The sequence below is a fragment of the Protopterus annectens genome, chromosome 8.part0 (genome assembly GCF_019279795.1).
Source record: "Protopterus annectens isolate FY-2018-M chromosome 8.part0, PAN1.0, whole genome shotgun sequence".
Lineage (NCBI taxonomy): Eukaryota > Metazoa > Chordata > Ceratodontiformes > Protopteridae > Protopterus > Protopterus annectens.
In genome coordinates, this window is record NC_056741.1 from 559,477,222 (window position 1) to 559,502,002 (window position 24,781).

Sequence of the window (24,781 nt, forward strand, 5' to 3'; positions counted from 1 at the left end):
TGATAAAAAGGTAGGAGTTTGAGCTGGATGTGGTAGAATTAAAGATGTTAAGATTTGTACTGGGTGTGACGAGGGTGGACAGGATTAGCAATAAGTATATTATAGGGTCAGCCCAGGTTGGAAGGTTTGGAGACAAAGCCAGAGAGGCACGATTACGTTGGTTTGGACATGTGCTGAGGAGGGATGCTGAGTATATTGAGAAAAAGATGCTAAGAATGAAGCTACCAGGTAACAGGAAAAGAGGAAGGCCTAAGATAAGGTTTATGGATGTGGTGAGAGAGGACATGCAGGTGGCTGGTGTGACAGAGCAAGATGCAGAGGACAGGAAGAAATGGAACAGCCAAAAGATGATGATGATGATGATGGGTACACAAAAGTTATGGCCCATTGTGAAAGACAAGTACTGGCATCCACAGTTAAAGAAAATCTGTGATTTAGTGCATGCTGAATGCTTAGTATGTTTGCAGGTTAATGCTCAATTGAAAAAAAACACAGTTACTAAAGGTAACTCCAGCGGATGGATCTTAGTATGCCATCCAAATTGACTTTGCAGGTCCATTACCTCCAGCTAAAGGTGGGTACATGTATCTTCTAGTGGTGGCTGATGTTTTTTCAAAATGGGTAGAAGCAATTCCTACAGAAATAATGACAGCTAAGGCTGCAGCAGAAGCCCTATGGAAAAACATTTTTGTCACTGGGGATGGCCACAAGTTATCGAATCCGATAACGGGCCACAATTTGTCAGTAAACTGATGAAAGCTTTGTGTGATTTGCTTGATATCCAGCAACAATTTCATGTTCCTTACCATCCCCAGTCTAATGAGATAGTTAAAAGAATGAACAGGACTTTTAAGTAATGCCTTAAGAAAGCTTGCTTGGAAAAAGGCGTAAATTCTGTAAAACATTTGCCTGGAATCTTGCTGGGTGTCAGAGCAACTCCACACAGTAAAACATGGATATCACCTTTTGAAGTCATGACAGGCAGGAAAATGCCTGTACAATTGTCATTCGATCCTACTGTTAGTACAGACCGACCATTATTAGAAATTGCACAGCATCAACAATGGTTAAAAGATATTTCTGAATTGTGTCAAAGCCTATCAGAAATGCAAGCATTCAAATTACAGTCAAAGGATCCTGTTACGCCAGAAGAAAACCTTCCCTCTGGGACACAGGTATTAATCAAGACATTCCAGACGGACGGTCCGTGGGATAGTAATTGGCAAGGACCTTTTGAAATAATTGCTCAGTTAGGACCTCTAGTGTACAAAGTTAAAGGAAAGAAAAAGAGCAAAATAATTCTTGTTCATAGAGATTAGTTGAAAGTCATTAAGTGACTTCATGTTTTGTGGGGTTTTTTTGTAGATTCATGGCAAATGCCAAGTCTGAAACAGTTGAAAAAGCATCTATCAAAACAACTTTTTAGATTAATACCACTTATGTGGAAAGATTATATTATTGTACATAATAAAGATTATGTTTGTTATTGTACTGATTGTACTCATTGGAGCCCTTGGGGTAAGGTGTCAAACAAGAGAAATGCAAGTTTGGAAAATAAACACTAACAATAATACTGTAGACCTAAGTTGGGATGGATGTTCATCACAGGTAAATCATTCTTGTGGGCAAAGACAGCAGGACAATTTCTCTTGTCCATATAATGCTAGTTGCATCTTCGGGTATGTAAGGCTTTCCAGCAATCTTACCTTTTGGTCCACGGTTGATGGGTCATTATTACATTTGACCAAATAGTCCTAAGGTAACCCTTGAATTTGATTCCAAAATTTTTATTAAATGTTGTCAATTTCCTATATTTTGTTTCAAAACAGGAGAGGTATTCCTCCCAATAATACAAAAGTACAATTAAATTTTACTACTGGAGTTTCTGTAATATGTACTAATACCACAGTCATTACAGGCAGCATACATTGGGCATATGTTCTATCAATATTAACAGGTAAACCTACCTCTGTTTATACAGACCATTTGGTTAAAATCCCTTCTACTTGTAAAATGGTAGGCAGACTGTATCAAAAGGTTGCAGTACATTTTAACATCACATGCCCAGACACAGCCAGGTGATGATATAAAAAAGCATGGTATGATACTCTGCTAGGTAGCCTAAGTACAGGCATGGGAGCTATTAATGCAGCTGACGTTGAAATTCTGACTAATCAATTAAAAGTAGTGGGGGATGATATCTCTCAGATTGTACATTCACAAGCATCTTGGAGTCCAGAAATATGGATGACACAACTGCACAATATAAATTATCAGCAGCAATTTTTAGACAATTATGATGCTATGCAGCTACATCAGTTGAAATTTGATGGTAACGTGACAATTTTTGTAAACTGGACAAAATGCACTATGCAGTCTTTGTATGTGGAAATTCAGAAAAATAGAGTACAAACTGAACTTATGTTACAAAATGAAAATGTTTGATGACAAATGGATACCTGATACCGATTGGATTAGGTTATTTACTGAAGTAACATACTGTACTCCACAATATTTTACAGGAAAGTTTATGCATTATAATGTTACTGATGCAACTATTATGTGTCAATTTACTGTGTTACTTCTTGTACCAGAAGGGTATAAGTATTGGCTGCCACAATTTGAAGGCAATTATATAGATATGACAGGAAAAACACATAAAATTGAGTATTGTACAAAGACTCAAAATGGACTAATTTGTGGACAGCATTCGCCTGTCTATGAACCATGCTTACTGCAGCATTCTGTTAATTTGTGTAAATGGACTATTATGCCTTCTTCTTTTCAAATGTTTATAGAAGTGGCTCCTCAGTATATTTGTCTGGTTACAGATCAAGACATAGGTCATAATTTAAAATTACCTTTTATAGGATGTTTATCACATGTTGATTTCCTTAAATGGAATAATAAGAGCTATGTGTTCACTGTACCCATAGAAGTGAATATTTCCAATAACTGAAATTATGACTTAATACAGCTTCCCAATATATCTGTATCCTTGGATACTTAAAAAAAAAACATAATGAGCAATAATAAAATTCTCAGAGAGTATTTGAAAAAAAAATAAAAGTATTCTGTATTATGAGGCATTAAGCATCATTGCAAGAGATAAACTACTTAGTTTGGCTGAAAAGACCAAAAAAAAAAATACCCTGCTCTTTACTGGTTGATCAAAATGAGGAAAAAAAATCTGTTAAATTGGTTGATACATCTGTATTAGTAGTGTTAGGCATTATAGTCATACTAACTATCTGGGAATTGCTACTTAAGTTGTCATTTGCGAAAAACTTATACAGTTCAGCAAATCATGATGGTTAACCTGAATAAACTGGAAAAGGTTTCAATGTGTACCATTAAAGAAGAAATTGAAAATGATCAGTCATTTCCCGCTTTTTAAATAAAAAGTGGGAATTGTGAGAGTAAAGAACATGTTACAATGGATTTCTGTGGATTTTTCTGAAAATGTGAAATAAATGTTCTGCATTTCAGTGTGTAGAGTGCACTCAGCTGGGTGTCAGCTACCTCAGTTGGCAAAACTATATAGCTTGGCATTCATTGTTAATAAGAATCAGAAGTAAAATATTTTATCTCTTATAAACTATGCAGCTTTGTAAAATTATTATCTACAAGCAGGTCAAGACGAACTCTTGTATGCAACTGTGTCTCTTCAATATGATACGCAAAGATAGACCAAGGACGAAAAGAGTTATTCTTCAGGAACAGAATGTTTAAAATATGGAAAACAAACTGTCAGCAGACCAGCTTCAAAGGAAAGACTTATTATTCTGGCAAATTCTCTAAACTGCTGATGTAGGCAGAAAAGACACTATAAAGATGGGGACGTTTTCTTTTGTATGAGAGACTTTGATTATTCTATTCTTACAGACCTAAAACTGTAAGCTGAAGTATGTTTTTGATGTATATACCTTTCATTGTTAAGCTAGATGTAAACCGTGTGTGCAGTAAATGAATGTCGCAACAGCAGAACTGTCTCAGTGTAATCACTGAATAAAGGTACAGACTACCTGAATAATGTAGTATAATTTTAATGGATAGATGTACATATGTGTGTGTGTGTGTGTGTGTGTGTGTGTGTGTGTGTGTGTGTGTGTGTGTGTGTGTGTGTGTGTGTGCGTGCTTGCTCATGCACTGATAAATACATAGGCAGGCATATATGCGTATGTATGTGCATGTGTGTGTGTAGACAGATGGACAGATAAACAGATGTGCACATGTTTGTGCATGTGTGTAAGTGTGTAAGCATGTGTGTGTATGCATCATTATGTCATGAAATATCTAACACTCAAATTATCAAACCTGAAAATATAGAAGAAAACACTCAACACATAAAACACTGTACCAATTCACAAAATATCTAACAATTCTATCCTAAAAAAATGAGCAAAAAAGTCACAGAGGAAAACCATCTGGTTAAAAACACAAAAAGAAAAATCTAGCAAAGCTAGACTTTCCACTGTGTGATACTTTAAACCTCTTGTATCAGAGGCAACATTGGAGATATGCAAATTACCCCTAAAAACCATTTCCCTAACACTAATACTAGACAATACAAAAGAACACAAAACACACATAATGCCAAACATGCAAAACAATGAATCTACCCCCTTACCTAACCCTAACACTATTCCAAACTCTAACCCTAACCATAACCCTAACCTGCAAACATTTGTACATGCACACTAGCCACTATAACCGTTTCAGTTAAACATTAATTTTCCTGCACACTACTACTTACAAAAAATATAAAAATGAGCACTTGGCCATTTGAGCATTACATTATTTATTTATTTTATTTATTTATTTGACATTTGTTAACCAGGTTTGTCCATCTAGGCAGGAACCCATTTTCAGTGGAGACCCGAGGAGAAAAGCTCCAGAACAATTCACAGTATACAACACCCATAACAAACTACAAAAAAGTAAATAAGTTTCTAGTATAAGTAGTTCACATAACAAATTCAATTAGCAATGTCTATACATACAGAAAAGTGAGAACCATAGGTACATTAAATGGGTTTTCAATATTTTGTGCATTTAAATTAATGATGCATGTATGCACGTATGCATAATTTTATGTATTTATTGCCTTTGTTTAATAGTATAGTGTGACATGGCAGTTAAATTCCCTTTTCAGCTGAGGTCTGGGGAGAAAAGCACCAGTGCAGTGTGTCAACATGTATAACAATTAGTTGTTCAATGCACAGTATATATACAAAGTTACAATTATTACATTAGCTGTAGGTAAGAGAATGTATAATGAGGCACACAAAATTCAGTGAAGTTAAATCTGAATACTGATTATTATGAAACTGGCAATAATACAGGAATGAAGGCAATCAGAAGTAAAAGGTTGCCTTACAGGAGGAAGACATAAATAGTCATAAAGAAAGCCTTTGGAGAAGAATTAGAGAAAAAAAGAGGAGGAAATGGTTATGAGAATCAGACTGTAAAAAGAAAGAACAATGTATTACAAGCACACACTTGGGATGGGAGAGAAAAGGCAGGAGGCTGTAGGTGAGTAGGTCAGTGCTTGTAGTATTAAAATTTGTAGAGATTGTAGAACATGGAGGAGTGTGGACAGGAGTTTGATTATCTAATAGAGGTACATGCTTCGTATAAATAGAAGAAAACGTGTGTGTGTGTGTGTGTGTGTGTGTGTGTGTGTGTGTGTGTGTGTGAGAGAGCACAGATATGTATGTATATATATATATATATATATATATATATATATATATATATATATATATATATATATAGGTTCAATTCAAAATCCTGAAAGCTCAAAATCCTGAAAGTTCAAAATACTGAAGACTCATAATACTGAAAAACATACAGAACACCAACACTGACTGTATTTCAGGAGAAATACATACAGAAACAAAGAAAAGATAAACTATATCAGTCTAAACCAACTATAAGCAGGGGGGCAAGCCCCCCCTGCAACCCCTGCTACTTAAATAGATCAACTCCGAGATCGCACTTCACTACACTAAGATGAGCTATGTTGTAGTATAGTACAGTAAAAGGGAACATGACTAAGGTTACAACAGGCAGTCATGAAGCATGTAATGGTATGTTTGCCATTTTCTTCTTTGAAGTGCGATCTTAGAGTTGATATATTTAAGTAGCAGGGAGTGGGGGGGATCAGCCCCCCACATGGGGGTGCAGGGGGGCTTGCCCTCCTGCTTATAATTGTAGATGAGTAATATGTTTCTGTATATATTTCTGCTGCAATGCAGTCAGTGTTGGTGTTATGTATATTTTTCAGTATTATGAGATTCAGTATTATGAGTTTTCAGTATTTTGAGCTTTCAGGATTTTGAGTTTAGGATTTTGAGATTCAGGATTTTGAAGTGAACCCATATATATATATATATATATCTATATATATATATATATATATATATATATATATATATATATATATATATATATATATATATATATATATATATATATATATATATATATATATATATATATATATATATATATAAATATATATATATATATATATGGGTCTACTTCATATGACCTAACTTTCATATGGCTGACATTCATTTGACCGAGAGCATATAACCTAAAGTTCACAATACTGAAAACTCACTTGACTGAAACTCATAACACTTGACACCTTACAGTGCTAGATTTCAACACACTAAATTGCAAACTATAGATATGCACATTTACAACAGCAATTACTAACACTTTACAGAACTTAAAAACTAATTATATACCTTCTTATCAGAATCCAGATGATATAAAACCAAACCCAATGGGGGGTTAGGTCATATGAAGTAGACCCCACCTGAAATACTGAATCTGGAATGCCGAAAAGTAAACCAGGGTGTAAATGAATACATCAACAACCGTGGTTCCAGGTATTCGAGAAAGCAGGATGTGACATCAGTCACCCATGCTATGCACATTAATGCACCGTTACACTTCACAGTCAACAGTACGTTAATGCTACTATTTTGCAGGAGGGCTATGCCCCCTGCACCCCTAGACCTCCTGCACATTAAATATACCAACTTTGAGAACACACTACAGTGAGGAAATGGGATAATTCCCTGTTCCCCACTGAACCGCGATCTCCCAGCACATTGAATCAAGAATGATCGAGTCTAACATGTTACTTGATCATTCAAAATTGAGCACTTTTGGTTTGATTCACTGCCGTTTTGAAAACAGTGATTCGACCAGATGTCACTCGATACCCTGCACTTTGAAAATTTCAGTATAAACCATAAATGTGTGTGTGTGTGTGTGTGTGTGTGTGTGTGTGTGTGTGTGTGTGTGTGTGTGTGTGTATATACATATATATATATATATATATATATATATATATATATATATATATATATATATCTATATATATATATAAATATATATATATATATATAAAATCAATAGGAAAAGTTGAATAAATTAAGCATCCACTGGCAAAATGTCAATGTCAAAATGTTGAAAACACGCCCCTGGATTCTCCAAAGCTTGCACAGGCACAGCATGCAAAAACGGTGCAGGAGCTCAAGCAGGCAATATGTCTGTCGTGTGAGCCAGGAACAGCCTGCAGGGGTGTGCACGAGTGCTCCTGCACTTATCCTGCACAGACGAAGCACTTGTATTCAAGTCACTCCATTTGCTGGGGAAATCTATGCAAATGAAGTGATTTTGCAATCCAGGAAGCTTGCAACCGTCCGTGCAGGACTAGTGCTATCTGCAGAAATGTACTTAGTTTGTAACCGAGTTCATTTCTGCAAAATCCAAAATGAAGCTGTGACAGCTCCAAATAAAGGCTGCATTTCATGTAGCAAGCATGCCAATGGCCAAGTATAAGGCCATTGGCATTGCAAACATAAAAAAAAAAAATACAAAGATCAACTTTTATTTTTTTTAGCCGATCTCGGCTGTTTAAGCATAGGGCAGCTGCACACAAACGGGATGGGGGGGGATAACAAAATTAACCTAAATTAAGTATTCTAACTAAAATCAGTATTCTGCCATGCAAGTCAATGGCAGGCAGAAGACAACATGGCCAGTGAGTAATGGTTGTTAAGGGGGGAGACTCAGTGTGAGACATGTAACTATGCATTAGCCGGCAATCCTATGCAAATGAGGGGAAGGATAGTGAATCCCACATTTCCCCAGCATGTGAGTCAGGTCCCAACAGTGTAAGAGTAGGAATAGTTTGGTGCAACCCTAGGAGTTAGATGGCATCATGGGGGGGTGTCAGGTATACTGTAAGCGGATTGGAGCCCTGTGGCTCGGATTTTCTCCTAGCTTAGCAGAGCTAAGCTAGGGGGTGTGCCTAAACCTGCCTAGCAGTCTTTACAGAGCCAAAGACGGTGTGTGTGCTGCACACCAGGTTTTACAGGAAGAAAAAGAAGTTATACCAGGAAATAGCAGCAATGTGCACACTTGAGCACTCTGTTTGCGAGGCGCGCACACGAGCTTAAATAGGAAGGCAATGGGAAGGGAAAATAGCAGTAGGAAGGTAATCAAGGATAACTAGCTTAGCTGGCAGGTGAAATGTATCAGAATCAGCCAATTACACAGGCAGCAGACCAGCCCAGCCCAGCCCAGAACACTACTATAAACTATGAAAACACCTTCCCCTCTGGTTTCTCCCACACTGTACACCGCCGGTATAAACAAGCGGTGAACTTTTAACACTCACAACAGCAAAATGATCGGGGATGCAATAGCTATCATACAACAACCTGTGGAAGAAGCTGAGGGTGATGAGGATGTGAATGCTGTCGAGCAATCCACAGTGAGGAGACGGAGAAGAGTATACAGACCTAAGGTAACCTACCACAGGCTACATGAGTTGGAGATAGTGGAGCACTATAGGGTGGACAGGGACCTCCTACAGCAAATTGTTGAGCTGTGCCTGCCACACCTCACACACAGAACTAACATAGGGGAACTCATCCCAGTGGATACCAAGGTATGTGTTGGCATATGAATACCAGCTACAGGTACCTTCCAAAGGCCAACTGGGGATATGATGGGGATTTCACAGGCATCAGCATCCAGGATACTCCACCAGTTCCTGGATGCCATGTCTGCAGATGTTGGTGAGCACGTATATTTCCCCAACACCCGTGAGGTGTTGGCCAGCAATATGTAACTGTTCCACCAAATAGCAGAAAAACCTGAGGTAGTGAGTGCTATAAACTGCACGCGCATACACATCAGAGCACCACCCGGAGAGCGGGGTAGGGTCTACATCAACCGCAAGGGCTTCCCTTTCATCAACTGGAGGTCATGTGTGATGCCCAGGGTATAATAATGAATGTGTGTGCTGGCTGCCCTGGAAGCTATCATGATTTCCACATCTGGCATCTGACGCAGCTGTACCAGAGATTTACCAGTGGGGACATCCCTGATGGTCACCTACTGAGGAATGCTGGATACGCACTGGAGCCGTGGTTGATGACATTCATCGGAAATGCGCACACACCCGAACAAGAACTCCATAATGAGGCACATGCATGGACCAAAATTATAGTAGAGCATGTGTTTGGGATGCTCAAGTCACGGTTCCATTGCCTGGACACATCTGGTGGAGCCTTGCAGTACTCACCAGCTACATGTGCCCAAATTGTCCTTGTGTGTGCCATGCTACACAATATGATCCTGTGGAAACAGCTGCAGCAGGAACAGAATGGGGCAGGGCCATACAGCCCCCCACCATTACCAAGGCCTGCACAGGCACACAGTGACTCAAAGGAGGAATACCCTGAGCCTGCCCCAGTAGGCAGAAGGAGGCATGCCCAGTATGCCATGGTCTTGGTGAAGAAGCAACGCATAGTACATACACTGGCAAAGGAGGCACCCAGGGAATAACAGCTCTCTCTGACTCTCACATACAGTAAACGGGATGCCAAACATTACACTACCTGTGCTTAACCATGTGTAGGGAGTGTACTATGTGCATCTGCCATAGGCAGCCCTGCACCACCACCCTCAATACTGGGACACCCACAAGGTAAGTGACTCACATATGCCAGTCAGGGGGTTTCACATACCCAACAACAGTCACAGCCAGCAGAACAGGAGTAGACAAACACAAACAAAGGCTGTGCTATGGCCTCTGAATGAGGCCTATGGGTAACCTCCCCACCCAGGCCTATACAGACAGACTATAGCAGGTGGGATGTCAGTTCTGAAGGGTAGGAAGTCAGAAACTAATATGTAGGTAATTAAAAGCTAAGATCTGTAGTACACTGATATGCCTGTAGTCAGCACGATAGGTAAGCCTACAGAATGAAATGGAGTACCCGACATACCAGTACAGTCCTAGCAAATGTGTACAAGTGTCAGGTGTGCCCCCCATCCTACATAGACATTTAGTAAGAGTCAGGTGTGCCCCCCATCCTACATAGACATTTAGTAAGAGTCAGGTGTGCCCCCCCATCCTGTGCAGAAATGTAAAAATAGTCAGGTGTGCCCCCCACCCTACATAGACATGTAGTAACAGTCAAGTGTGCCCCCCCTCAATCCTGTGTAAAAATGTAGAAATAGTCAGGTGTGCCCCCCCTTCCTACATAGAAATGTAGTAACAGTCAGGTGTGCCCCCCAATCCTGTGTAGAAATGTAGAAATAGTCAGGTGTGCCCCCCCCGCTATGCAGAAATGTAGTAACAGTCAATGTCAAATGATCGATGGATACCCTGCAGAGACAGCATGCTACCTGTTGCTATACAACACAAAGGTCAGCTCTGCAGTACACACTACCTGGACTCGATCCACACATTCAATACAGACGGCCATACTGAGCATGCTCACACAAAGAGAAATGAAAGCAATGTCAGTCAACAATACACTGAAAGGTCATACTGGGCATGCTCACACACTTAAACACATGAAGGCCCTGTCTGCAAACACCAGTGGCCCAGACATAACTGGCAGTCGCAGATGTTCGTGCAGACACTCCTCAGTATGCAACACACATGCTTTGCACACACAGTGGACAGGAATACAGACATATATCTAAGGACAACACACTATAATAAGCCAAAGGTAGACATACAGAGATGTGTGGAAGAGGGTGACTGTGACAAGGAGCCATCCAGGCCTGTCCCACCCAGCACACAACCAAAGGGTCACAACCACACGAGGGCCAGATGTCACCCACTGCAGATACTAGCCACCGGTATCTGTCAGCATTACAGAGTATGTGGTGCACATGCCAGCTGTGCAACTTGACTGTACAAGAAAGTAGTCATCTAGCAGCTGTATACACATACCTGTGAAATGTGACCCAGGTTGTGCCCGCATTTGGCATGTCAACCCTGAGATGAATTGGTTATGGCCCATACACACACACTGCCCTCCCCAGAGCCCCACTATGACAAGCATGCTGAGATTATCCACTGTGAAATACGCCTTTTGGAGTGCTGTAGCCCAGTAATCCCTGTGGCGCATCCCATAACTGCTGTAATGTAATAAACTAGTTAGGTAGAAGTTCTAACCCCAGCTTTAGTAACTGTGTGTGTGATTGCATGTGTGTCTGTGTAGAAAGCAATGATTTGCAGGGTAGTCACACCCCCTACAATTTAAATGCTCTACGTGGGGAAGGCTACTGATGTCATCCACCTAGAAATACATCTCTGGAAAGGTTGTATCCTAGTAATCTCCATAGCATGCCTGTAGTTGCATATTGCTGTAGTGTGATAAAGTAATTAAGTGAATGTTCTCACCCCAGCCTTGGCAACTGTGTGTGTGTGTGTGTGTGTGTGTGTGTGTGTGTGTGTGTGTGTGTGTGTGTGTGTGTGTGTGTGTGTGTGTATGTGTGTGTGTATATAGAGAGCAATGCTTTTTAAGGTAGTCACACTCCCTAAAATTCAAATGCTCAACTTTGGCAAGGCTGTTGATGTCATCCACCTAGAATCACACCTCTGGGAAGGTTATATCCCAGTAATCTCCGTAGTGTGTCCTGTAACTGTGCACTGCTGTAGTGTGATAAAGTAGTTAGGTAGGTGTTCTAATCCCAGACATGGCAGGTTTGTGTGTGTGTCTGTCTGTGTAGGGAGCAATGCTTTTTAGGGTAGTCGCATTCCCTACAAGTCAAATGCTTATCTTTGGCAAGGCTGCTGATGTCATCCACCTAGAAATACACCTCTGGAAAGGGTGTAGCCCAATAATCTCCATATGCATGTCCTGTAACTGTGTACTGCTGTAGTGTGATAAAGTAGTTAGGTAGGTGTTCTACTCCCAGACATGGCAAGTGTGTGTGTCTGTCTGACTGTCTATGTAGAGAGCAATGCTGTTTAGGGTAGTCACACTCCCTACAAGTCAAATGCTCAACTTTGGCAAGGCTGCTGATGTCATCCACCTAGCAATGCACCTCTGAGAAGGTTTTATTCCACTAATCTCTGTAGCGTGTCCTGTAACTGTGTACTGCTGTAGTGTGATAAAGTAGGTAAGTAGGTGTTCTGATCCCAAACATGGGAAGTTTGGGTGTGTGCCTGTCTGTGTAGGGAGCAATGCTTTTTAGGGTAGTCACACTCCCTACAATTCCAATGCTCAATGTTGGCAAGGCTGCTGATGTCATCCACCCAGAAATACACCTCTGGGAAGATTGCAGTCCAGTAATCTTCGTAGCATGTGCCATAACTGTGTACTGCAGTAGTGGGATTTAGAACTCTGGTAGGGCTCTATTCCCACCCATGGCAGTGCTGGATGTTTTGTGTGTGTTTCAATGTCTGTGTAGGGACCAATGCATTAGAGGCTAGTCACACTCAGTATATTTCAAATGCCCTGCTTTGTCAATCCTGCTGATGTCATTCATTGTGAAATACACCTTTGGGGAAGGAGTTCTCCAGTAATCTCCATGGTGCATATTATAACTGCATAGTGCTGTAGTGTAAATTAATTAGGTAGGGGTTCTACTCCCAGACATGACAGGTGTGTACACGTGTGTGTGTGTGTGTGTGTGTGTGTGTGTGTGTGTGTGTGTGTGTGTGTGTGTGTGTGTGTGTGTGTGTGTGTGTGTGTAACTCGTATCCTGTGTGATACCTGGTTTTGCACATTTTTTATATGGTGGGCGTAGTATATATATATCACAATGTATACTGTGCAGGGATAACAGATGTGAAATAGATGAGAGGCTGGGGTGCAAATCCATACCCATACATGTGACATCAATGCCAGGCAATCACAGCAACCCCAGCAGTACCCAGAGCACACTGTCAACCCATGTCTCATACACACACACATATGCCTAGGCAACAGTCAATATGAGTAGTACACTGCATATTGGCCACTGATAGTAACTATGTCATGACTGCAGTGGGCTACAGAGGGCATGGCACCCTGTCCATCTGTCCAATAGGCATGTACATGCAGACAGTGCACCTTTCCCATGTTCCCCAATGGACACCTGCAACACGTGTGGTGCCATCACATGTGACCCACAAAGGACATATCATGCCTGAAAACATGCCCTGTATGGACAGATGCCACTGACACTAGGGAATGCCATTAACATGCTATCAATGTAGGTGCAGGGTAAACCTGCTGTTCATTACCAGTTCCCACCCCAGGTACCCAAGACTGGCACATCTGATGATAATCTGTGCACACAACATGGGCCAGACACCCCAGATACAGTTCCACATGTCACTGTACATGCATGTGGGAGGTGTGCACATCACAGATACTGTCCATGTCATGGACTAAGGAACACATACATGGCAAGCAATGCACAGTATTGGCCACACACAATAGTCTCCCAGGTGACTGGATGGGGGATACAATACCCTCCTGTGTGGGCAAATGCAGAATCTACAGCCTTGAGCCACAATGCAGACCATTGTCATGTGACCTGATGCCAAGGTATACCCATCACCTAGCCTTTTATAGCTGTCTGGCACAGTCGACCACCACACACCCGTGCAGAAATGCACCCATGCATGTCAATACTGGCACCCTGTGTGTTTGTGTGTGAGTTGTATGATGAGTATGATCACTGCCACACTCACTACAACCCCCATTGGCATACTGAAGCATGCTGCCTGATGTCAGACACCTCCCCATACCCTTTGCCCATATAACCTCCGTATGACCCATGTGGTGCATGTGATACCTGCACAGTAATATGTTGTGGCAATCTCACTAGTGATGAGTTGTAATCCTGGCCCTGCCAAGTGTGTCAGTGTGTGTGCATCCCTGTGAGAGTGTGACTATGTTGATGCTGGCACCTGTTCATGTGAACAGGCATGTGTATGTCACCTACCATATAGCTACCATATCCCTGTTTCAGATGTCACTCACCATCACATGTATGTTCTGAGGGATCCACAACAGGTAACCTATGTGGTGCATCCAATAACTGTATAGAACTGTGATAGCACTACATAGTCATCAGGGGTCTGATACCCTGTGCTGGTAGGTGTATGACACAAACATGCTTATGTTTTACTCTCCCAACCCCCCGACTTGTCTTTGCCTTGTCTGCCTCTCTCACTCCCTCTCTGGTGGATGTGGAGACCTACACCTGCTATGCTTAGACAGCAGCATGTGTATTTTAAGTGGTGCTAATGATCAGCTGATGGCCTCTGCATGAATTGCAACCATTCCCTAGCTGATTGCATGTGGAACAGCTGTGGTAACATTCCCATAGCCAATTGCATGGCAACACACTCCAATATCTAGGAACATCATGTTGGTGCTGGCCCTTTTCATTCACTGTGAGCAGGAACTAGATCTGTTGTTTGGCAAACATAATCTCAGATGGAGTGGGGATTTACCTCTAACAACATACACTGTAGAAACATGTGCCTGACCTGACTACAGACTGTAAGTGCTGCTATACTACATTTGGAGTAATGTTGGTTTAACTGTGTGTGTGTGGATATGGCTGTCCTACATGTTTCAATACCTGCCATGTCAGTTCTATGTTTATGAGGAATCCCCATCTGTAGGGGCATCTGCAGACTGGGCAGTGTGTTGTGCCTTTGGTTTCATGTGTTACCCACAGAGCATCTATCTGTGAACTGCACAAGGTAGTGTGAGGATTGCAGTCTGTGGATGGTGAAAGTTGTGATAGTTACTGACTTCATATCCCTCATAGGACATATGTTGCAACAAACCCTGTTACAACAGTAAATGTATGAGGTTATCACAGCAACATGTCAATACTGGCCCTGTGTATGTGCTTCCAGCCACAACTCTGCCAACCTTTGTACATATGTCGTGCATTAAGAGGTGCATATGTGCTGTACACCATTATTAGTGTCATCATATCTGATAACAAGCCAGTGAGATATCAGACTGTTACACATGTTATGTACAGTAGGGGTTATATTTGATGACATAACCTGGACAATCTCTGAGTGTTTGTACAGTACTGAGGTCTGTGTACTTATGATGAATGTCAACAGTGTGTGCATTGTTAATATGTACTTTAGCCTGTGTACAGACTGTGGTATATGTCATTGTTCTAGGTCCCATCCTATCTGATGTTACATGCTGCTCCACTGTATGTTATCATATTGGCTTACATGTTTGCAGGGCCATACACACACATGTCCCATACCACAGACAGCCATCAGACCAAACTGTGTAGCAGCAAAGTATATGTAGGGTTAGTCTGTGAGTGGCACATATGAGGATGGTGTCAAACAGATAGTCCATATACTGTAATATTATGCTAGTGTACCATATGTGGCTGTGGCTGTGTTCACATTGGTTGTGGTTATACACTTTCACACAGGTGTATCTTACCCTGTGCTGTGACATGCCTGTAGAGCCTGTTATATATGCAGGTACATGTACATTCTCCCATAGGAAATGTAGGCCAGTGTTGAGCCCGTCTGCCTGTAGCCTGCACAGTGCATTGTTACATGCCTAGCAGCTTAGTGTACTTACCCAGTGAGATGTCATGTGCAGATACTTGCCAGATGTACTGCTGCCGGACTTCCCTTAACAGTCACATATGTCAGACAGAGCAGTGGGATGTTGTACAGATGTATGTCAATATCTAGTGGGTAGTATGTGGCCATGGCACCCCTGTACCAGTGGTTATTATGTGTCAGGCCAGACAGAGGTGTGTGAATGCATAACCTATGGTGGCAAATGTATACCAGTCATTATGTGTTATACCCATCTCCATGGCTGTCAACATCCATATTGTCAGGCATGGTACAAATGTTTTGCACTACGGGGTTCTGTGTATACCTCTGGACTTTACAGAATGTGTGAACCTTTCCAGACTACTGTATTAGTATAACTGTTTCACAGTTGCATTACTCTGTTTATATGGATGTCAGTGTCTGAACAGCCATATGACATGGCATATAGACCTGTAATAGTACACAAATAAAGGTTTGCCATTTCTGCAAACCTGTGTGTGGTGTTTTTCCTATGACCTCTCTGTGGGTATATGTTGCAGGCAACGACTGCCATTTGTATGGGTGGTCCATACAGTGTCCAGTTGTTCAGGTGTTAACTGTAGGCATAGTGGCTGTTCCATATTGTGTGCACCTTCTACATATGTATCTTACTGTACACATCGCTGCATGTGCATGTGTAGTCACATGTATATCTATATACATGTATATATATATATATATATATATATATATATATATATATATATGTATCTGCATATCTGTGTCTGTGTATATGTATCCTGGAGATGTTGGTAGCATCCACATTTTACACTTCCTATGGGAGACAGACTGTACTGCATGATATGTTAACAATACCAGTCTGACATCATACAGGTGGGATGTAATACTGTTAATATCTTGTTCCCATGTCATGTCAGGTCCTGGATATGGGATCTGCAACACTTGGTAGTGTATTGCAGGGTGGACGTGTTTGGCTGTGGGGGGGTATGCCTATTCGTACAAGACGTATATTGTTTAAGGCCTCTCAACCCCATTAACGATGCATGTGGACATACTTGTTTTTGTTACTCTACCATTGCTATCTACAGATGTATGGCCATATATACCTATATAGATATATATATGCTTACATATATATATATATATATATATATATATATATAAAAAACTATGTCTGTATATACCTACATAGATATATAGCTGCGTACATATATGTAACTTGCTATGTATATGTAGACATATAGGTGTAGACACATATATGTGTCGATGTAGGCATTTGCATGCATATCTGTTCATATATATATATACATATATATATATATATATATATATATTTTTTTTTTTTTTAAATATATATATATATATATATATATATATATATATATATATATATATATATACATATATATAGATATGTTGTATCTGTTTAGATATTAATATATTTATACACACATACATCTAGATGTTGGTATACATTCTCTGTACTGTTGCATGACTGGGCTGGATGATATGTTTCTGAAAACATCAAATTTGTGTATATTTGGCATGGCTTAGTGGTAAATCACTTTGTCTATGGTGTGCAGGGTCCTGGGTTTGAGCCTTGCAGAGGCTGTTTATTTTGTTGCTGAGCAGAACATGGGCCATTGGATACAGAGTGATTAAGGCACTTTAAAGCAGTTGTAAGCAGGTGTGCATGGGGTTTGCGTGGCGGTAAGCACTGCTAACTTCAGTTTACAGTTTCTTACACTCAGTTACCTTCTAAATTGCTTGACATGTGTAGGCATTGCTTACCCCTGTGCAAACAGGCTTAAACCCACTTACTGCTGCTTAAAAGTGCTTACTCCCGCTTACCCCTGTGCTAATTTCTTTAAAAGAAAAGAAAAAGGGGTTGATAAGAAAGTGGTGAAAAAAGGGGCACAAAGAGGGAGAGAAAGTAGGGAAAATAGCCAGGGATGTGCAGGTAGGGTGTAGGGAAGGTCCATAGCTGTCCATTTCTTCTACAGCAACAGCTGTGCATATACACTGAATTTGGGGGTAGATTTGGACACTCAACCCCCTGAGTGGCGGTAAGGACAACAATAATTAATTTTGATGCCAATCAGACCAGATTACATGTGTCCAGTGGACATGTGTGCAATATGGACAGCTATATATGCGGTGAGATTTTTTTGTGGGAACAGATTGCCCTTTTTTTCAGGTGAGAGTGGGATGTTGGGGAGGGGTAGTAGGTATATTTGGGGAGGTAAGTTGGATAGGTTAACAGATAAGACAAACAAGACGCATACAGGGGTGGTATATGACACATGTGGGGGGTAAACACCTTGGACGGGGAGGGGTGTTTGGAAGTCGCAAGCCCATGAGCCCCCAAATGGAAACAGTAGGACTGAGGACCCCACCCATGGGGAGTCACCACTGCAAATTCACAGCCCCAAAGGTGGCTGTGCTGGGGGCTGGGTAAGAGGGGCAGGCTCACCCTCTAATTGCATCATGCGGCCCTCAAGCTGGCATAGCTGGTCTTGAATCTCCTTGTTGAGCTCCCTACGCGCCATGGCCCGGACCTGATGGCGAGTGACAGGTTCCTCTCCGCCCCCGCTCCCAGGAGGGGATGAGCCCCATTCCATGTGGTGGTTTCACCCAAAGGTGGTGCAGGGCCAATGGAGAAGGAGGTCCCAGGCTGGGCCCCAGACGTGCTGGTGCCTGGTGCCATGGCCAGCTGAGGTGGGACAGGTGGGTCCACTGGGACCGGCCTTCCCATATGAGCTATGCTGTTTTAAGAAAGATATCAGTTAGTAATACTCAACAGCATTCAGGATTAGTTATAACAGCATGCATAGGTATTCCCATTAACACAAGACACCAGATTTACAACAGTTGCAGAGTGAGCAGAACACATGCATATATGAGACAACAGTGGCCATTACAACAGCATGCAGGTTTCATTGATGGCAACAGGCCACCAATATGGGGATATTTTAACATGGCATATACATAGAACCAAATGAGAATATTTATAAACCAATAGGACATATGTCACAGCAAAGGTTTGGAATGTACACATACCCATTGAGGTGTGTAATTAGGTTATTGTTGCACATATGGTGGGGGTGAGAGAGAGAGGTCAATTAATAACTGATGTACCCCTGTAGTTTTCACAACTTTCTTGGTCACTGCAGTGATCTGTTCCTTACATGTATTATTACACTACCCAATGGCCTTACTTTGTACAATGGTATGTTTGTAGATTAGTATATATGTGGACTGTGTCTTACATATAGTCTACACCTCTTCCCTGTTTAGCTGTTGAGAAAATCATTGTTAACACTACCTGACAATTTCTACACATACTTCCAGATTCCATGCTTGTAGACAAATATATAAGTGCACTGTGTTGTACCTATAGTCTACACCTCTTACCTGGTATAGCTGTGGAGAAAATGTTTGTTAACACTACCTGACAAATTCTACACATACTCACAGATTCCATGCTTGTAGACAAGTATATGAGTGAACTTTGTAGCTACAGTCTACACCTCTTACCTGTTATAGCTGTGGAGAAAATCTTTGTTAACACTACCTGACAAATTCTACACATACTCCCAGATTCCATGCTTGTAGACAAGTATATAAGTGAACTGTGTTGTACCTACAGTCTACACCTCTTACCTGGTATAGCTGTGGAGAAAATATTTGTTAACGCTACAGGACAATTTCTACACATACTCCCAGATTCCATGTTGATGTTATACACATACCTAACAATCTGTTATTGCACACACTCTGGTTAAGGCTTGACAGGATGTAGGTGTTAATGTGACACATTTTGAGAATTGCTGTCATACACTTTGGTTGAGATGCTACCATGACAGCTTTGTTTTCATATACGTTCTCTGACTATGTACAGGTCTGACTATCAGTTATATGTCAGTAAAAGCTGCCTACATTTCTTGGATCATTACACTGATTTGTTAGGGGAACAGTTTACTGGGCAGCAGATTTGGGCCATTTATCTGGACATGCTAGACCAATCAGAACAGTTGAGAGGTATGACTATGCATACAGCTTACTACCTGAACATTCTGCCACAGTCTGTACAGTTGATGGTTATGAGTATGCTTACAGCTTACTATATAAACATTCTAGCAAATTCTGTACAGTTGTTGGGTCTAATTATGCATACAGTTTTCTATCTGAACATTCTCACAAACTCTGTACAGTTGTGGGATATGATTATGCATACAACTTAATGTCACTCCCAGGATTCAAACCCCTGCTGTGTGTGGTAAAAAATTACAGTTGATATTACAGTACACTGTGCTATCAGGGAATTGGTGTGAAGCATTCCAGTGTTTTCTGTCTAAGTCTCCCTCAGTTGGACAATATGACTGACCTCTTGGGACTTCCAACATTGTTATACTGAACTTCCTACACATTTTATCTGCATTCAACAGTGTGGGTAACACTGCTTAATACAACAGTGCTATTTATAGAATGCAACACTACAACAACATATGAAAGCAGAATGTACGCAAGCTCCCGAAGGGTTATACTTTTATTCACAAGATATTACACCTTTATTTACACACAACCTATATGACAGTCTTCCTGCCATATTGTCTAGTTTATTCAGTACATCCCATACACAATACATTTTTATACTGGTACAACACTTTCTAGAACTGTTATATTTATTTGTTATGACAGTACATGCAAGATTATTACTAACCTGCATCGTGATGCAGCCTTTGCAACCTAGCAGCATGGGCTTGCTGGTTCGCAGCCCGCTCATCTGCAGCTGTCAGAGAAATACAGTGATATTTAGCCATTACCTATCCATAGTATACACAAGCTAGGCAATCATTATCTACGTAGTAGAATGAGTACTTAGTGCTGGGGCATTGGCCATCCACCTTGATTCTTGGATCCACTGCTCCAAGAGATCTCCCCTCCGCCGCTTCAGGTCAGCATGGTGATGCCTGACCTGCTCACCAGTCCGGGGGATACCAGTAGCACTGGTGAGGTCACAGGCAAGACTGTCCCAGGTCTCCACTTTATACTGAGAGCCCTGGTGCTGGCCCTACAGTAGTCTCTGCTCATGGTGTTTTACCAGGAGCCATACTATGAATCTGGACTCCTGGATGCCTCAGCGCTGCACTCGAAATTGAGTGCCTTCCCCAACTCCAGCCATTCTGCCTTCAGTAGGGAGCTGCAACCAGTTATGGGAAGCATTCACACCTGTGGGGTTTAAATACACCTGATTTCCCGCACTTTTCCATGATTGGATGGTTTGAAAAGGCTAAGCTATGGGCACACCTGCTTACCTAATGTTGGCATTGCTTAAAGGGGTATACCACTGGGCAGATTGAGTTAGCCAGCCTACGCATTGCTTACACCAACTAAGCTGAGCTGTGCAATGCTTAGCATTGCTTAATATTTAATTTGCATTATATTTTCCTTTTGGCATTGATTTATTATTCGTTACATGTTATATATGTGTCTGGTATCCGTGATTCATGTGTACATATACTGTATGGGGTCCTGGGGACCTCAACACTTTATTACAATAACACCTCACATCTGGCCTTACTGCAGTACTCCAATTCACATATGTATGTTATGTAGCAGGTTATACAACATCACACTGTACACAGATTCCTTTCACATGTTCAGTTTGATTATCTTATGGTGAGGATTTGTTTGTTGAAGCCTCACTCTTATGTACTGTTGTGGTGGCTTAGTGGTTAACTACTGTGATTATAGTGTGCAGGGTCCTAGGTTCAAGCCTTGCAGAGGCTGTTGTTGCTGAGCAGAACATGGGCTGTTGGATGCAGAGTGATTAAGATACTTTAAAGCAGTTGTAAGGGGGTTTGCATAGAGGTAAGCACTGCTAACGTCTGGTTACAGTTTCTTATGCTCAGTTAGCTTCTAAATTGCTTAATCTGTGTGGGCAGTGCTTACCCCCATGCAAACACACTTACTCGTGTTTAAATATGATTATTACTGCTTATTTGTGCTTACATCTGCTTACTAGTGCCTTATTCAATGTGACACTTCACATGTGCATTTCCTGCAGTACTCCAGTTCATAAATATGTTATTTAGTGGGTTTTGCAAAAAAATGCTGGTTATAACCTGCTTTGCCATGTAAAATAGACTGTGATGTAGTGGGACTCGAACTGGGAAGGCCTGTTTATTGGGTGAATGCACTGCCCACAACACTATTGCTGTGCTGCTTACATGTATATATCTTCCTTATTATCCTCTTCAGCCTTTTAAGCTGCTTTAACCTTAGCTAAGCGATAGGCACACTTGCGCACCTATGGTTAGCTTCACTCAGATTTAAAAAAAAAACATTAAAGGGTTTCTTCGTTTTATGTATATGTACTGTTGCTGTTGTACACATGGGGGATAGTTGGTGGGGATATGAGGACACCTATGAGCAGCCTCGCTGATTTCTTACCCCTTTCTGCTGTTCTACATAGTGGGGGCATGTTTATTCTGAGAGATCTGCTCTCAGACATGCCCCCTGCACTCTTACCCTCTCAGTGTAAGCCTAGGAGCTCGGGCAGCTTGTCTTATTAATATGCATGGCGCTGCTGTCCTGCTCCTAAATGGGCGCTTCCATGCAGGACTAAGCTAGTCCTGCACAGACGATTAGTAAATCCGGGGGACTGACATCAACATGTCTGTACACATGCACTGAGAAACAGAAACAAAATTTAAAACTCAAAAAAAACAAAAAAAAAAAAAACAAAAGTAAAAACATCGCTCTTTGCAGGATGGCAAGCCCCTCAACCCCATATATATATTTACCTTCATATCACTGAAATGCATTTGTGTGAGTGGCATTTGTGTGAAAGGATAGTTTCAAACTTTTGAAATGTCAATTTTTGTTTTGCCGCACCTGCAATGTCAAACCGCTGTCTTAGTGTACTATGTCCCGGATGACAAATGGTATGTTGAAAACCAATTTTACCATGTTCGACACTGGGGAGGAAAAGTGTTTTAAATTTCAACCATTTAAATTCAGCATTCTGAACATTCACACGAATGCATTTCAGTGATGTGATGGTAAACCATACATACACACGCATATACATATACATATATATATATATATATATATATATATATGTGTGTGTGTGTGTGTGTGTGTATATTTATATATATATATATATATATATATACACACACACACACACACACACACATATTAGATAGATAGATAGATAGATAGATAGATAGATAGATAGATAGATAGATAGATAGATAGATAGATACAAACATGGGGTAATGGCATATTCTCCAACACCAGGAAATGTGTAATCTCATCAGTGCCCAAGCACTTAAAGCACTGGGTCAACTGAACAAGCAAACAGCATGAAATTCTGCATATCCTTTCATTATTGAAACTTCCCTGCTGAAATGTTACCAGTTGTGTTACTTAAAAGGATCTGCAGCCTGCAATGATGGGCACCTTTCAGTACTAAGACCCACTTCCCATATGCTTCCAGTATTGTCAGTTAAGTGAGTGCACAGGCTGAAATATTGTGTGGCCTTTCAATTTTCATACCTCCTCCATGAACATTCCTACTGATTTTATTTCAGTGAAAGCACAGCCTGAAATACTGTATACCCTTTTTGCAGTGAGAACTCATTGAAAGTCTCCAGTTATGTTAACTAAATGAGGGCAATGCCAATAGTGTTGTATGCCTACTTAAATGAGGGCACATCCTGCAGTACAGTGTGCCCATTCACTATTGAAACTCCTAACTGGCTATTTCCTGTTTACTCATTCTAAATGTCACTGTTGTATAAATGGGTGAACAGCCTCCACTGCTATGTACTCTTTCAGCATTATAACCTCTCTTCTTGATTTGCCACAGCCCTATAAACTTGCAGGGTGACCTGTACCTCCTTGCTGTGTTTCTTACCACTTACCCACCCACTGCCATTCTGTCTACTTAGGCACTCATTGTACCTTAGAAATGAATGTCAAGAAGTGTTGCTATACTGCACGCAACTCCCTTAATTTTTGGTTGCACTGAAAAACAGCTGACAGGCATGTGATTCCATTTGTGAATCACATCTGTCAGCTCAACAAATGAATCACCGTCTGCAATACAGCTGGTTAAACATGCAGACAGCATCTCTCAGTCTTGCTCATAGTCCTTGCTGTTTATATATTGCTGTTTAATAATCTGCTGTGCAAATGTTTAACCAATACAGGTTATGCAACTCAAACATTTATCAAAATCTAGTAGTCATATCTACATGGCTCAGAACAATGATATAAAAGGATGAATCATTTTACTTTTATTTTATTTTATTATTTTACATTTGTTTATTGGAATGGTCTAACTGGGACAGTGCCCATTTTCAGCAGAGGTCCGGGGAAAAAAGCTCCAGTCTAAGCTTACATACAAATTATCACAACAAGTAATAGAAATTATAAGCAAAATTAGCAAAAAAATGAGTGTTAAAACATTTACAGGATAGAAATGTAAAAACAAAAATATATACATAGTATAGAACAGAACAAGACTTTAAACACTTGAATACAGAGAAATATATGCCTGAATTTATATAAGTGGAGGAACATAAAATTAGTTAAGAAATTAAGCAGGGAGAATCACTTAGGCAAAGTAGTGCATAGTTAGCAATACTTCCGTGGTGAGAGTTGCAGCTAGGAATGTAACTACTTATAGAGAAGAAGTGTTGTTAGAAGGGATATGTTAACAGAGTTAGTACGTACAGCCAAATTGTATAAGTAATGCTAAGTTAATAATTAACCTGGAGTGTTACATGTGCAAAGCCAGGTTTCAAATAAGTGTCTTTTGAAAGATATTGTGAAATGATTCTGAATATTTTTGTTATTTTTATGTATCCTAAATCC